Source organism: Nannospalax galili, unplaced genomic scaffold (genome assembly GCF_000622305.1).
Source record: "Nannospalax galili isolate Female #2095 unplaced genomic scaffold, S.galili_v1.0 scaffold663, whole genome shotgun sequence".
Classification (NCBI taxonomy): domain Eukaryota; kingdom Metazoa; phylum Chordata; class Mammalia; order Rodentia; family Spalacidae; genus Nannospalax; species Nannospalax galili.
Genome location: NW_008351881.1, coordinates 6047571 through 6062562, shown reverse-complemented (window position 1 = coordinate 6062562; position 14992 = coordinate 6047571).

Here is a 14992-nt window from a genome sequence, read left to right as displayed (position 1 = left end):
AGTGATACAAACAGCTCCAGACTCAGTGAAACAGCTCCGTTTATTCAGTGGGGGAACTAGGGAAAATACAGTGTGGAGGCAGCAGCCAATGTTTCAGCTGATAGGTGCTCATAGTATGCTTTATTTACATGTGGCAGTAGGCTCCTATCATCCGACTATCAGGCAATGCTTAATTATCATACAGAAAAAACTTGGGGGTAGTTTTTACTCCAGGTAACTATGCCAAAGGTCATGTTTTAAATGAGGCCAAGCATCCCTGCTTGGCGGCACATTCCAGGTAAGTCGGGCAGGAAGCTCCTGCTGAGAAAGGAGCCAACCTTAACAGCAGGGTTCCCCAACATGACAACAAAGATCAAATGCACCTAACAAACATCTACCAAACATTCCATCAAACACTGCAGAACACACATACTTCTCAGGCCATGGAACTTTGTATAAAGCAAATCATAAACCAGAACACAAAACAAGTTCCAACAAATACAGGAAAACGGAAATAATTTCTTGTATCAATGTTACAGAGTTCAGGGCCACCGGGAAAGACTGCTCAGACTCAAGCAAATTGGAATTAGCCAAATTTTTATTCTAACTATGCATAGTGACCACAGTGTCTGAGGGCAGGCATGGAACCTGTGGTAACTTTCTAAGTAAGGGAGGGAGTCTTTAAAGGTAAAAACCATGTTGCTTCATCCTTGTGGAATGTACAGCTGCAAAGGGGAGAGATTACACTTCTCTCAGACCTAGCGATAAGCATGTATATGGAAGCCAAACAAGCAGTAGTTAAGCATCCCATGATAGTCACAAGATAGAGGGGTATTTAGGGGATTGGGGTTACATTGCATTGTTACAGAGTCAGAAAAAAACTCAGCTTCTTCTAAGTAAACAGCTAATAGCATCTGGGTGGTGATACTATTTGTGGTTAGCCATTACCCAGAACCAGGCCTCTGAGGAGAAAGGAGGGGGTCATTGGACCTAAGTTCAACCTTAGGTCTGATTGCCTGAGACAAAATGGAGATGGGGGTCAAGAAGGACTCACTTGTGCTAGCACATTCCAACTGATCACAGTGAAACAAAACTAGAAATAAACAGCAAGAGAAACCACAGACTATCCAAAACTCAGGAAGATTAAATAATGTACTATTGAAAGATGAATGGGTGGCTGAAGAGTTCAAGAAGAAAATAAAGCATTCCTATAACTGAATGAGAACGAAAACACCATATCAAATCCAATACAATGAAAGCAGTCCTAGGAGGGAAGTTCAGAGCTGTAGGTGCCTACATTAAAAAATGAGACATGTCTCTGGGGCTGGAGAGGTGGCTCAGTGCTTAACAGCACTGACTGCTCTTGCAGAGGACCCAGGGTGATTCCCAGCACCCACGCGGCAGCTACAAACCATCCTTAACTCCAGTTCCAGGGGAATCCAAAGCCCTCTTCTGACTTCCACGGCATTGCATGACACGAGTCCACTCACATACATGTAGGCGATACACTCATACACATAAAATGAAAATAAAAGTAAAATATTAAAAAAAAATAAGACATCTCAAATAACTCAATCATGCACCCTAAGGCTTTAGAAATACAAGAACAAGCCAGATCCAAAGGCAGTAGATATAAAGAAATAATTATTTTCAGAAATTAATTAAATATAAATGGCAAAACAGTGCAAAGAATTAACACAATGAAGAGCAAGTTCTTCAAAAAGATTAAGATGGACAGGTGCTTAGCCATACTCACGCCTTCTTTCACACTCACACACTGAAAGAGAGTGAAGACCCAATCTAACTAAATTAGAGATGAAAAAGTAGATATTACAACACACACAGATGAAAATCTGGGAAAGAATAAGGACGTACATAAGAGATTGTATTCCCCTAAATTGGAAGGTATAAAAGAAATGGGTAAATTTCTAGATACAAATGACCTACCAAAGTTAAACCAAAATGAGATAAACATTTTAGTTCTGAGTCTGAGACTTTAATGATTATGCCATTAAATGTTTCTCTCAGCTCTCCAGTGAGAGAAACATTTAAAAATAATATATAATAGGTAATAACTAAAAATCTTCCAACTAAAAAGATACCCATGCCCAGAAAGATTCATTCCAGAATTCTACCAGTCCATTAAAGAACCATGTGAATGTCAGTGTTAATTGTCAATTTGAAAGACTCTAGAATTGCCCGACAGATGGGCCTCTAGGCATGTCCCTGGGTTCTTCATTATGTTAATTAAGGTAGGAATACTTACCCACAGAGGGTGGCACCATTCCCTGTTGGGGACCCCTGCTGTTTCGGGTTGTAGTCTTTCCATGTCCGGATAGCCGCATGCTGGCTCGGCGAGAATGGAAGGACTCCCTTTTTCAGTGGGGCGCCTTCCTGCTCTCTTCCTGACTCACCTTTTGAAGTGCCCGTCACAGATACATGTCCTCCAGCATGAAACTGCCAGGTTTTCCTGTGTGATAATCAGGCACTGTCTGACAGCCTGGCAGAAGCCCACCACCACATGTAAATGGGGCATCCTACAAAGCACCTATCAACTAAGGCTTTTGCTACTGCCTCCACACTATAAATATCCTGGTTTCCCCCTAATAAATCGGAGCTGAATCACTAAGATCTGGAGCTGAGCTGAGTCACTGAATAAAGGAGCTGTACCTGACTGAGCTGAGTTCTGTGTCTTACTGCCTACGATTCAGTCTCTCCGGAGGGGGCTGTCCCTTCATAAACAACGACTCGCAGAGATCCTGCTTTAGCTGTTCTTGCACCTCCCCACGTGATCCGGCGGCCGGCGGATCGTGTACCTTGAGGGAGTGCCCGGTAGCTTGGAACGGAACTTGCCTGGAAGCTCAGCGACCACTGAGTCGCCAGCATCCAGTAGACACGGAGAGCCAGGGACCCGAGCAGCAACGCGGTGCACAGGACCCGCACCATAATTCCCTGACTGGGATCCTGGGCTGTATAAATAGAGAAGCAGAACCAAGCAACGTGCTTGCATTTGTTGGTCTCTTGTTCTGACTGTAGACATAATGTGACCGGCTGCTTCCAGCTCCTGCTGCCTTGACTTCCCTGCTGTGATGGACTGTGCCTTGAACTGTCAGCCAAAATAAACATTTCTCCTTTAGGTTGATTTTATCAGGGTGTTTTACTCACACCAACAGGAAAAGAAACTATGATGGAAATGGGTACTGAGAAATGGGGCCAGTCTGTGATACACCTGGCTATGTGGACCTTTAATTCTTTGCAGGTGGACCATGAAAGAGCTTGGAACTCTGGCTTAGAAAGGCCTTTGGATGCTGAGAGCAGAATTTGCTGGGCCATTCTGGTGGAAGCTGGGAAAACAAGAATGTGAGGAAAATGTGGACAGTGGCGTTTTCAGAGAGGCGCAAAGACTCAATCTAGGATGGGCACCATTCCTATGATATTTTGGCCAAGAATCTGGCTCATTCTACCCGTGTCCTGAGAACCTGAGTGAAACAGAATTTAACGATAATGTTATAATTTTTTTGGCAGAGGACATTTCAACACAGGAAAGCATTCTGATTACAACCAAGATAGCAGCTGTAATTGTTAAAGAGATCAGTACCACTGAAGAGAAACCTGTTTTTCACTGAGACGATAGAAAAAAGTACCCCGAAGGCAGAGTTCCACCCTGTGCTGGATAGCTTTAGTGTCAACTTGACACACCTGGGTTGAGGGAGCCTCTGTTGGGGAATTGCCTCCATTGGACTGGCCTGTGGCCATGTCTGTGGGGCATTTAATTGATGAGTGATGTGAGACAGCCCAGCCCACTGTGGGTAGTGCCACCCCTGGGCAGGTGGGCCTATGTTGTAAAAGAAAGCAAGCTGAGCAGGGGCCAGGGGAGCAAGCCAGTAAGCAGCATTCCTCCATGACCTGTGCTCCAGCTCCTGCCTCCAGGTTCCTGCCCTGAGTTCCTACCTTGGGCTCCCTGATGAACTGTGACCTGGGATATGTAAGCTAAATAAACCCTTTCCTCCCCAAGTTGATATTGGTCAGAGTTTTTTGTCACAGCCATGGAGAAACAGACTAGGACAGAAATTGGTACCAGAGAGTGGGAAATTGCTGTGACAGACTGACCTTGGTGTTTTTGGGAGGACTGTGGAACTGTTTGGAACTTTGGGCTGGAAAAGCCATTGTGTGCTCAGAGTTTGTTGCTGTGGAGCTTGGAACAGTTATACTGAAAGGGTTGTAGACAATGGAGGCCTAGCTTGTGAAGCTTCAAAGGGAAGCGGAGACTATCAGGGCTGTTAGTGTGAGATTTTGGATTGCGAATCTGTGGGTTCTGGTCGGCTGGGGCTGAAGAATCAGCTGTGATTAAGAAGAGACCAGAACCTGAAGTAAAACCTTTGCTTTACTGGGACCATTGATGCTGGTTAGCTGGGGCTGAAAAATCAGCTGTAAGTAACAAGACACCAGTATCACTGTGGTGGAGTCTTCTGGGAGGTATTTCCTCAGGATCAGCACACAGATGCTCCAGCCTTCAGGTTCCTGCCCTGAGTTCCTACCTTGGGCTCCCTGATGATACTATGACCTGGGAGATTTAAGACAAATAAACCCTTTCCTCCTAAAATTTGTATTAATCAGAGTGTTTTGTCACAGCAATGGAGAAACAAACTAAGACACACCCCTAGAGTTTCACTCCATCATCTGGTGACCCAAATTTGTCTAAAGGAAGAAAGCCTAAGCTGAGTGGGATCCCTACTCAAAAGCAATTGCCTAGGAAAGTGTTTCCTCAGGATCAGCACATAGAAGCTGATATAGCTCTGTTCCCAGGGATACAGGCTACATCTTGAGCTGGCTGCAGAACTTGGCAGGGTCATCCACCTGGTACTAGTTTTGAAGGCATGAGAGGTACAAGATTGAGGGGCCCATGAAGAGCTGCTGAGGACAGGTAATGTGTGGCAGCTTGAAGTACCTGTGAGGCTCTAAGAGGCCACTCTGGGAAGCTGTCAAGGTGAAGCCCAAGTTGCTGTGAGACCTCAGAATCCTGGAGGTGCCACAGCCATGGATCATATGCTGTGAGGAGCTGTTAGTATGGAATGGATCTGGCAGAGGAGATGTTCTTTGTGTGCTTAGAGTAGCGGATCTGGAGGGATGGGGTAGCCTAAGCATTTTGGAGCTCAGTTGATTATTCTATGAGCCCTGGGTACCAGACATAGAGCTGAAGGATTTGATGTTTGCACTACTGGGTTTTGTTTTTGTTTTGGTGTGTTTCTTGCTATGTCCTGGATCTTCCATTAAAAACATTTATTTATGGCTGGGTATGGTGGCACACGCATTTAATCCCAGCACTTGGGAAGCAGAGGCAGGTGGATCTCTGCGAGTTCAAGGCCAGCCTGGTCTACATAGTGAGTTCCAGGACAGCTGTGGCTACAGGGAGACCCTGTCTCAAAAAGACCAAAAAAAATTTATTTATTTTTATTTATTATTTATTTATTTATTTATTTATTTATTTATTTATTTATTTGTGTGTGTGTGTTTGTGTACCACATGGGTGCTGGTGTCCACAGATGCCAGAAGAGTGTGTTAGCTCCCATGGAGCCTGACATGGGTGCTAAGAACTGAACTTGGATCTTCTTGAAGAACAATAGGCACTCTTTACTGCTGAACCATCTCTCTAAGAATGTTTGTCCTATTATATATATTGCCACCATGGGTGGCACTGATCCCTGACTGGGATCCTGGACTGTGTGGGTAGAGAGGGAACCAAGCAGGTGCCTGCATGCAGTGTTCTCTTCTTCTGACTTGGGCAGAATGTGACTGGCTGCTCAGGCTCCCAAGGCTTGACTTCTTGTCATGATGGACTGTGCCTTGATGTATGAGCCAAAATAAACCCTTTACTCCTTAAGTTTAATTACTTAAATTGCTTTCACAGAATATTTTATAGCAACAAGAAAAGAAACTAAGACAAAGCACTACCACCAATTCTTCTAAAAATTATTCCACAAAATGGAAAAGATAGGAACACTTCCAAACTTATTTGATGAAGATAATAGTAACCACATGAAAACACAAGAAAAGAGAAAACCACAGCCAGATCCGCTTGATGAACGCAGATACGAAAACTTCTCAGTGAAACACAAACTGAATTCAAGAACACACATAAATGATCGGCCATTATGATCAAGTCATTTTCAATACAGAGATAAAAGGGTGTTTCAACATATGCATAATTGACACAAGGGTGGAAATCACATGATCATCTCAATAGATGCATAAAATGTTTGACAAAATCTAACGTGTCTTCATGATAGTAACAACAAAGAGACTATCAATGGCGGGAATGTACCTCAACATAGGAAGGGTCTATATGACAAACCTGTAGTCAATATTATGCAAAATGACCAACTCATAGCATTTATACTAAGATCAAGATTATGACAGTGGTGTCCGTTCTCTCCACCTCTATTCCGTGTAGTGCTTGTGGTCCTCGCTAGAGCAACAAGGCATGAGAAGGAAATAAAAATAACACAAGGAGTTTAAAAAGAAGCGAAAATATCCTTATTTGCAGTTGATATAATTCTATACATAAAAGAGCCCACCAGAAAACTCTTAGACCTAAAAAACACTTTCAAAAAAGTGACAAGATATTCAATTAACATACAAAAATTAGTAGTGTTCCTGTATATCAATGACAAACATGCTGTGTGGGTTGGGTTTTGTCAGTTTGGTACAAACTAGGGTCACCTGGGAAAAGGGAACCTGAACTGAGGAATTTCACCCACCCTATGACCTACAGTCATGTTCATGAGGCATTTTCTTAACTGCTTAGCCTACTCTGGGCAGGTGAACTGGACTGTGTAGAAGTAGCTGAGCCAACCAGAGAAAGCAAGCCAGTAAGCAGAGTTCTTCTGCTTTAGGTACTGCCTCCAGCTTCCAGCCTTGAGTTCCTGCCTGATTCCCTCAAAGATAGACTGTACCATGGAAGTGTAAGGTGAAATCAAGCCTTTCCTTCCCAAGTTACTTTTGGTCAATGCTTTATCACGGCATCAGAGAAGCAAACTAGAATATTTTCTAAGAAATAAATCAGGGGGGAAAAATCCCATTCACTATAGCCTCAAAAACAAACAAAAAACCAGTCTTGAAATAAATCTAACCAAGAAAGTGAATGGCATTAAAGGGTAGAAAGACCTCCCATGCTCATGGATTGGAAGAAACAATAGTATAAAATGGCCACCCTTCCAAAAGCAATACACAGATTCAATACAATCCCCGTCCAAATTCTGATGTTATTTTTCACAGAAATAGCTAAAAAACAATCTTAAAATTCATAGTGAAATGCAAAGGACCCTGGATAATCAAAGCAATCTTGATTAAAAAAGAACACCGCTGGCGGTGACATCATACCTGATTTCCAGTTATACTGGAGAGCTATAGTGACAAAAACTGGCACAAACAGACATATAGATCAATAGAATGGCCTAGAAAATCCACATATAAACCCACATGTAAGCCCACACAATTTTTGACAATGCCAAAAATACACATTGGAGAAAAGACAGCTTCTTCAACAAATGCTGGGAAAACTGAATGTAAAAGAATCCTTATTTTTTTATCCTGCATAAAAATCAACTCCAAATGTATCAAAAACTCAAAGTAAGACCTGAAACTCTGTAAGTCCTGGAGGAAAAACTAGGGAAAACACTTCGAGAAATAGGCATCGGTAAATACTTTTGGAAGAGGACTCCTGTTGTTCAGAGAGTAAAGCTAACAATCGACAAATGGAACCTGATGAAACTTAAAAGGTTTTGTACGACAAAGGTTTTCGTACAATAAGTTGGAGAGAAGCAGACAGAATAAGATAAAAATATCTGCCAGTTGTACATCTGACAGAGGACTCATCAAAAGTATAAAAGGAACTAAAAACAAAAACTGGAAAAACCAAGGAAGCAAAGAACCCAGTGAAAACGTGAGTTAAGGAAGTAGACAGAGTTCTCAAGAGAAAAACACAGTCGATAGTCTTTTTTTGTGTGTTCAACATCCACCAGGCATGGTGGTACACACCTTTAATCACAGCACTCTGGATGCAGTGGCGGGCTGATCTCTGGGAATTCCAGACCAGCCAGGTTTATACATTTGTCTCAAATGAGCAAACAAACAACAAAATCAAACCTTTCAACATCCTTCACATCAGGGAAATGCAAATTAACACTGCTTCCGGATTCCTTCTCATGACAGTTAGAATGGCTGTCACCAGAAAACAAATGACAGCAATTGCTGGCAAGGATGTGGAGGAAAGGGGATTCCTTATTCAGTGTTGGTGGGAGTGTTAACTGGTGCAGCCACTCTGGGAACTAGTCCTGACATTGCTCAAAATGATTAAAGCTAGAACCGCCATTTGACCCAAATCTAGCCACCCTCATGTGTGCATCCATGCTCTGCATGCTGTCATGGAGGTACCTGAACATCCAGGTTCATTGCTGCTCTATTCACGGGAGCGAGGAAATGGTGTCAGCCTAGATGTGCAGCAGCCAACGAATGAACAACGGAAGTGTGGTGCATGTTTACTCAGCAAGCACGAAAATGCAGTCATGAAATTTGCAGGAAAATCGGGTAGCAGTGAGAAATATATTAAGTGAGGTAAGGAGCTCAGAAAAACACTATGTCCTGTTTTCTATATGAATCTCAACTTCTAACTTTTTCAGGAATTCTATCTCTGCCTCCTATCTCCTTGAGGGAGTGCTGGGATTAAAGACATGCATCTGGCTTTCCTGTGGGTTCTCAGATTCAAATTGCAGTTCTTACACTTGCTCCGCAAGCACCTTTATCCACACGGCCATCTCCCCAGCTCTCAATCTGTATTCTTGATCATCTCTATCCTTAATCATGTGACTTTTTTATCTCTGCTTTCCATATAAAGAAACTGTGAAAATGATGTCTCCCAGTGTGTGATAGGACATAAGCTGGAGTCACAGTCTAAAGTGATGCTTTTTGTTTTTATTTATTTTTTAATGTTTTTTAAATTTTTAATTCTGCAAAAGTATGTACAGGTCCCCCCCACCCCAGAAAAGTGCTCTTATAAACAAAGTTCTTTTTGTTTTAAAGCAGATTTTAGGGAAGTTATACTAAGTCTTTCACAGCACTATTTATTTTTTTTTTATTTTTGAAAATTTATTTAATAATCACATAATTAGTAGAAGCATTTCATTACAACAGCATTGACATAGTCAATACAGTTTCCAGAGCAAAGATGCATCTCTTTCAAAATTGCCTGTAATTTTTTTGTGACCGTTGAATTAATACGGTTATACATTATTGTACTCAGTATAAACCCTATAAGACATAAAATTGAATGAGGATTTAACCTTTAAAAAAGATCTCCATTTCATTTTAGAATATACTGTTTCATACACAAAGACTCATTTTTAATTCAAATAACACTTAGATGCTTGCATATAAACCTCTAATCTCTATGTATCTAATTATTACTAGTCACAGTCCATTACTTTCTGAGCTCCTTGGCAGCTTAGTATGTATATAAAGTCATCAGGTAGATTTCAATGGTAATGTTTTTCATATCTACTAATTAACATGAGGCAAAATTTTGTGTTTCTTCCTCAAATATAACTCATTTTTTATTTATTGATTCGTGTGTGTGTATTTCATACAGAACATCCCAAACCATCTTATTCACCTTTATACCCGCATCCCAAATGGCACCCTCCCATAGCCTCCTGCCCCCTCACTGGAGCCCATCTACTCTGTCATCCCTGTTACTGTCCACTGTGCCATTCATTTTTTGTTTCATCTACCTTTGTAAAGCTGTTTCCAATAATTTTGAAAATTTTCATTATCAAGGTGAGGAACAGGAGGGTGATGAGAAGACCCCAGGTTTTGCCTCAGATAGAGTCTAATTTAAGTGTCTGAAAGCTGGATTGTTTTTCTTTAGGGGACCTGGGTGTGATTACAACAGCTGTGGACAGTAACGTTTCTTCATCTCAATGGTCATAAAATGCAGCAGTTCTGACCTATGGGCCCTTGGCTAGAGCCATTTATTAGGAAATGATTTGAAGCTTAGAACTTCCAAAATGAAGGAGGAGGAGGAGGGGGGGGGAGGTGTCTTCTAGAGGACAGAGTTCAGTGCCTAGCATTGGCTTCAGGTGCTTACAATCACCTAGGACTTCAGATCCAGAGAATCGTGGACCCTTTTCTGGACTCCATGGGCCCCTGCACACATGTGCAACATCCCCACATACAAACATATACATATAAATAGAAGATAAAATAAAATCTTTTTTAAAAGAAAAATAAAAAACCCAATACTTTTTACTCACATTAACTTACTGTTTGTAGCTTGTCTGTGCTATGTATTCAAGCATTATTCTGCTTTGAGTTTTTGAAATTGAATTGCATGTATCAGGATGTATTTAAATACTTTGGGGTATATAACCCAAGGAAAAGACTATCCACAGTATAGTTCTCAATTTAAGTAAGGTTAGCATTAGCCCAGGACTCTTACATACCATTCTTTGCTGAAAGCAGTTACTGCCACACAGGATCCAGCGAAGATCACGTGCTGTGCTTGCCCACCACACTCCACGAGCTGCCTGTGACCTAGGTAGCTGCAGGTTTCTTTCTGTTTTATGACTGACGTTTTTGAAGAAAAAGCCTTTAGGCCATTTTTATAGCCCCCTTTCCTCATCTGGAATCAGTTTCTGGAGCTTACTTTTGCTCAGAATTTGAAGGACCTGTTTTGATCTCATAGTGCTTTGGTAGGCTAAGAGATGGGCAGAGAGGCTTTGCCAACAGTGATGTCCCTCAAATGTCTACTCAAATGCATAAATGGAAATCCTTATGCCAAGGTTATTGTAAAATGAAGTGGGGGTCTTTTCAAAAATGATTAGGCCACGAAGGCAGCCCCCTTACAATCAAGATTACTGCTCTCATGAAAAAATTCAAAGAGGAACGCCTTCCTCCTTCCTCCAAGGGAGATCCCAGTCAGAAAGCACTGTCTAAGAAAAAGTTACACACACACACACACACACACACACACACACGCACACACACACTGTTGCTCATATGTACATATGTTTAGGACTGACAACCAGGGTTGAATAACATCACTGAGCTCGTTCCTGGAGAAAACTGAACCTCTCTCAGCAGCCATTAGTTGCCTAGAGATGATGGGACAGGCCTTTGTGACATTTCCACAAGGCAGGTCAACTGATGCTGTCATTACATGGGTCTTTTTTAGGTAACCAAATGGCTGAGATTTCATGGGTGCAGATTCCATATCAAGTACTGAGAGGGACTGTGTATGGGGGAGGCAAAGAAGAGCTTAGGAGGGGGAGAGGGGAGAGAGAGGGGTGAAAATGATGTAAATATAGTACTCACATATGAAGTTCTCAAGAAATGAAAATTTTAAAACAAAAATTAAAATAAAACCGCAAAAAAAAAAAAAATGGTGAGCTTCCAAATCAAGGTATGCTTGGATTTCCAGGTGGAACTGGGGAGCTGAGAGCTGGCATGGTCCATGAGGAGAAGAATTTGAAATAATGTGAATGGTGCTAAGGGGACCTGGGATGGGGAAAGGGAGCACAGGCATTGTGTGGGTAGACCGGACAAAGCTGAGAGCCTGAGGGACTTGGATGGGGTACCATTGCACAGAGAAAGATGTAAGTTGTAGTGGGACAGACCATATGCATCTCCCTTTGCCAGCAGTATGAGACCAGCAAAAACTGCTTGGCTCCTAATGCTTTTTATAAAAGTGTCAAGTTTGGGGAATGCTCAGAAAGGAGACTCAGGTCTGTGTCTGGGTTGATGGAAGCCTGAAAATGTTATGTGGAGAAACTGACAGAAGATTTCAAGACTAAAACTGTTGGACAAATAGCAAAAGTTCTAGAGCAAACCAGATTTTCATGACTGAAGACTTGGTATGTCCAAAGTTAAGATCTGCGAGTGGAAGATGTGCTCTTCCCCAAATGAGGAGTGTGGTGAAGGATGGACTGGACAAGTGAGGCACAGGGGCTGTGAGGGGAACCATAGGTTCAGATCGCTGCCTTTATCTCCTTTGTGCAGGCCCATAGTCTCTTGCTGTGACCCTGTACAATTGGCTGCATCGTGGACTCTGTGCCCAAGTGCACATAGATGGTGGAGAGTGACTGTCTGGAGATGCATTTTGTCCCTTGGATAAGCTCTGGCTCTGCTTCCTGAGGTACCGAATTGATTTTCTACATACCTTTTAAGGATGTGATTCCCTTTGTTTTATCAACTTTGAGGGGGGGAAAATAGCCATCTAAATCAGGTAAAACTCCCTGGGACCAGATCTCAAAAAGATCCGATCTTGTTTTTCTCTTCATTCCAGTTTTCTAGAACCTGTTTGGGCAGAGAAATTTGAGAAGAAAACTTCCAGGAAATAGTGGAGCACCGTCATTGAAAGGAAACACCTTGGGCTGAACCGAGATTAGAGACTAGAACTTAAAACTCATAGATGTCTAGGGAAGTATATACAAGGAACCTAGGGGTTGAAGGGAAAGAAGGAGCTCAAGAGAGGTAGGACCATAGGAGAAATGGGAAAAATGGGGGCACCTTAATTGGGGAAACCATGATGGAAGGGTGAGACAATGTGAGAGATGCTGGTTTTAAAAACCAGAGGGAACCACATTAGTCCAACAACCTATTGACAAAGTATACATACCAGATCAAGAAATATATGTCTAGGTAAAGTTTATCTGAGAACAATTGATCTTTGCCCAAGCTTTATCTACATGGTACATGGTAATTAAAAGTACCAGACTGGTGGAACTAACCTTCTTGGATATTTAACAGACATACTTTGAGGCCTATACTAATTTGGTCAGAGGGCATAAAGGACAGTTTTTGCTCCTTGCCCTCCTAGGTCAACTAGTTCCAGGGGACTTTGAGCATCTCTCAAAACATTCTGTAACTGTGGTGAGTCATCTGTCCTCTTGATCAAGGAGGCCATGGAGACCCCACTAGACGGACTTAAACCAGTGTCCAGTCTACAAAGAGGAGGGTCAACACAGAGGAATCATTTCCTCCATGCTTCCAAGTGAAGCCAGCCATGGTCAAGCAGGACTTTTGACTTATCTTCACATAGGTGGAACTGGTAAAAGAAAGGAGCCAGGGGCTCCTCCCAAGCCCATGTGACCCCTGAGGAACAGATCCTCAAACGACCTTAAGAATAAAAATAAATTGGTTTATCGGGTCCAACTGTATGGCCTTAAACACCCAAAAGGAAAGTATAACCAAAGATTAAAAGGGCCAATATGACTTTTTAAGAGTCCATATCTATAGCTAAAGGCTACATAATAAGAAACAATTCTAGATAGGTGATACCTTCTTTTGAGTTGTTGACCAGGGTGGCCCAAGAGACTCCCAGATAGTAACCCAGCATAGAACTGGGAAAATGAACAGCAGACCCCAATCTTATCCAAAGGAATATTGACAACTGATTGCTGCTAGATGAGGAACAGCTGACCTTCCTTAAACAAAGACCTCTAGATAGGCTGACAAGATTCACCGGATGGACAAGTACTAGGGAAAGGCTGGGGTGCCAACAACACGGCAGACAGTAGCAGCGATATCAGAGTATAAGGGCTCTAGTGGGGGGAGGGAGGCTATGGGAGAGTGCCATTTGGGAAGTGGGTATATAGATGAATAAGATTGTTTGGGATGTTCTGTGTGATACATACACAAAAAAATTTAACAAATTAAAAAAATGAGTTGTATTTGAGGAAGAAGCATAAAATTTTACATCTTGTTAATTGGTACAGGTGATAAACATTACCATTGAAATCTACCCAATAACTTTATAGCCATACATGGGTGCCAAGGATCTGAGTGCAACCGACCATGACTACTAATAATCAGATACATACAGATTAGAGACGCATGCACCAACATCTAAGTTTTATTAGAAAAAACAATGTGTCTTTCTGTAAGAAATAGTATATTTTAAAATGAAGTAGAGATCTTTATCAAAGGTTAAAAACTCATTCAATTTTATGTCTTACAGGGTTTATACTGAGTTCAATATTGTATAGCTGTATTAATTCGACTGTGAACGCAAAAATTTTATAGCCACTTTTGAAAGAGATATATCTTTGCTCTGGAAATTGTTTGAGTATGTTAAAGCTGTAATGAAATGCTTCTTTTCTTCTAAAACAAACAAACAAAAACCGTCACAAATGTCTACCTGGGCTGGTAGGACTTTCCAGGTAGACCTCAGATGCTATTAACCAGGAGGACTGCACTGATTTAGGAAAGGTTTGCAGAGCGGGGCACAAGAACAGTCTCTCATACTGTTCACCAACGGCATTTCCGTCTTTGATGTATTTAGGACAATCCTCCACCAACATGTTACAGCTGACATGGAAGACAGTGCTGAACCTCTGACCAGACATCATCACATAGATGCTCTATTGAATGGCACGTAGATGTTCCTAACAGTCTGAGAGTTTGTCCTTTGCAGAAGCACTGGTGGGAATGTCTGTGAGGACCTCAGGAAGAGATTTCTACTAGGGTTTTTCCAGTGAGGGAATGTGGGGAAATTAGTTTACCCACTTTAAAAAGAATAACAGGAAAGGGGAGGTGATCTTAATTCAGCCTGGAAAGGCATATTATTCACAAATAATGTTTTCAGGTAACATACAACAGTGAGGAGCCCAAGTGTGTCCACCCTTTTTCTGTCTTTCAGCATCAATGCAGGAGCCATGCGAAGATCAAATGTGGACTGTTGATGAGCATGCCTCTGCCTCCTCAGTCAGCACCAGTCATAATCCTCAAAGACACAACCAGGAATGCCATAATCTCAGATGTTGAAATCCCGAAAGATCACTCAAAATCCCTAAAGCAGAAAATCACTAAAGATCAAGATCCTGATAATCACAATTTCAAAAGTGTAAAATCCATAATGTTGACATTTTGAAGGCTGAATTTCTAAAAACCATGAATGATCCCCATGGAGAAAATTAAAGGTGTTTAAAAGGGATAAAAAGCTGAATCGTGAGGAAGGCCT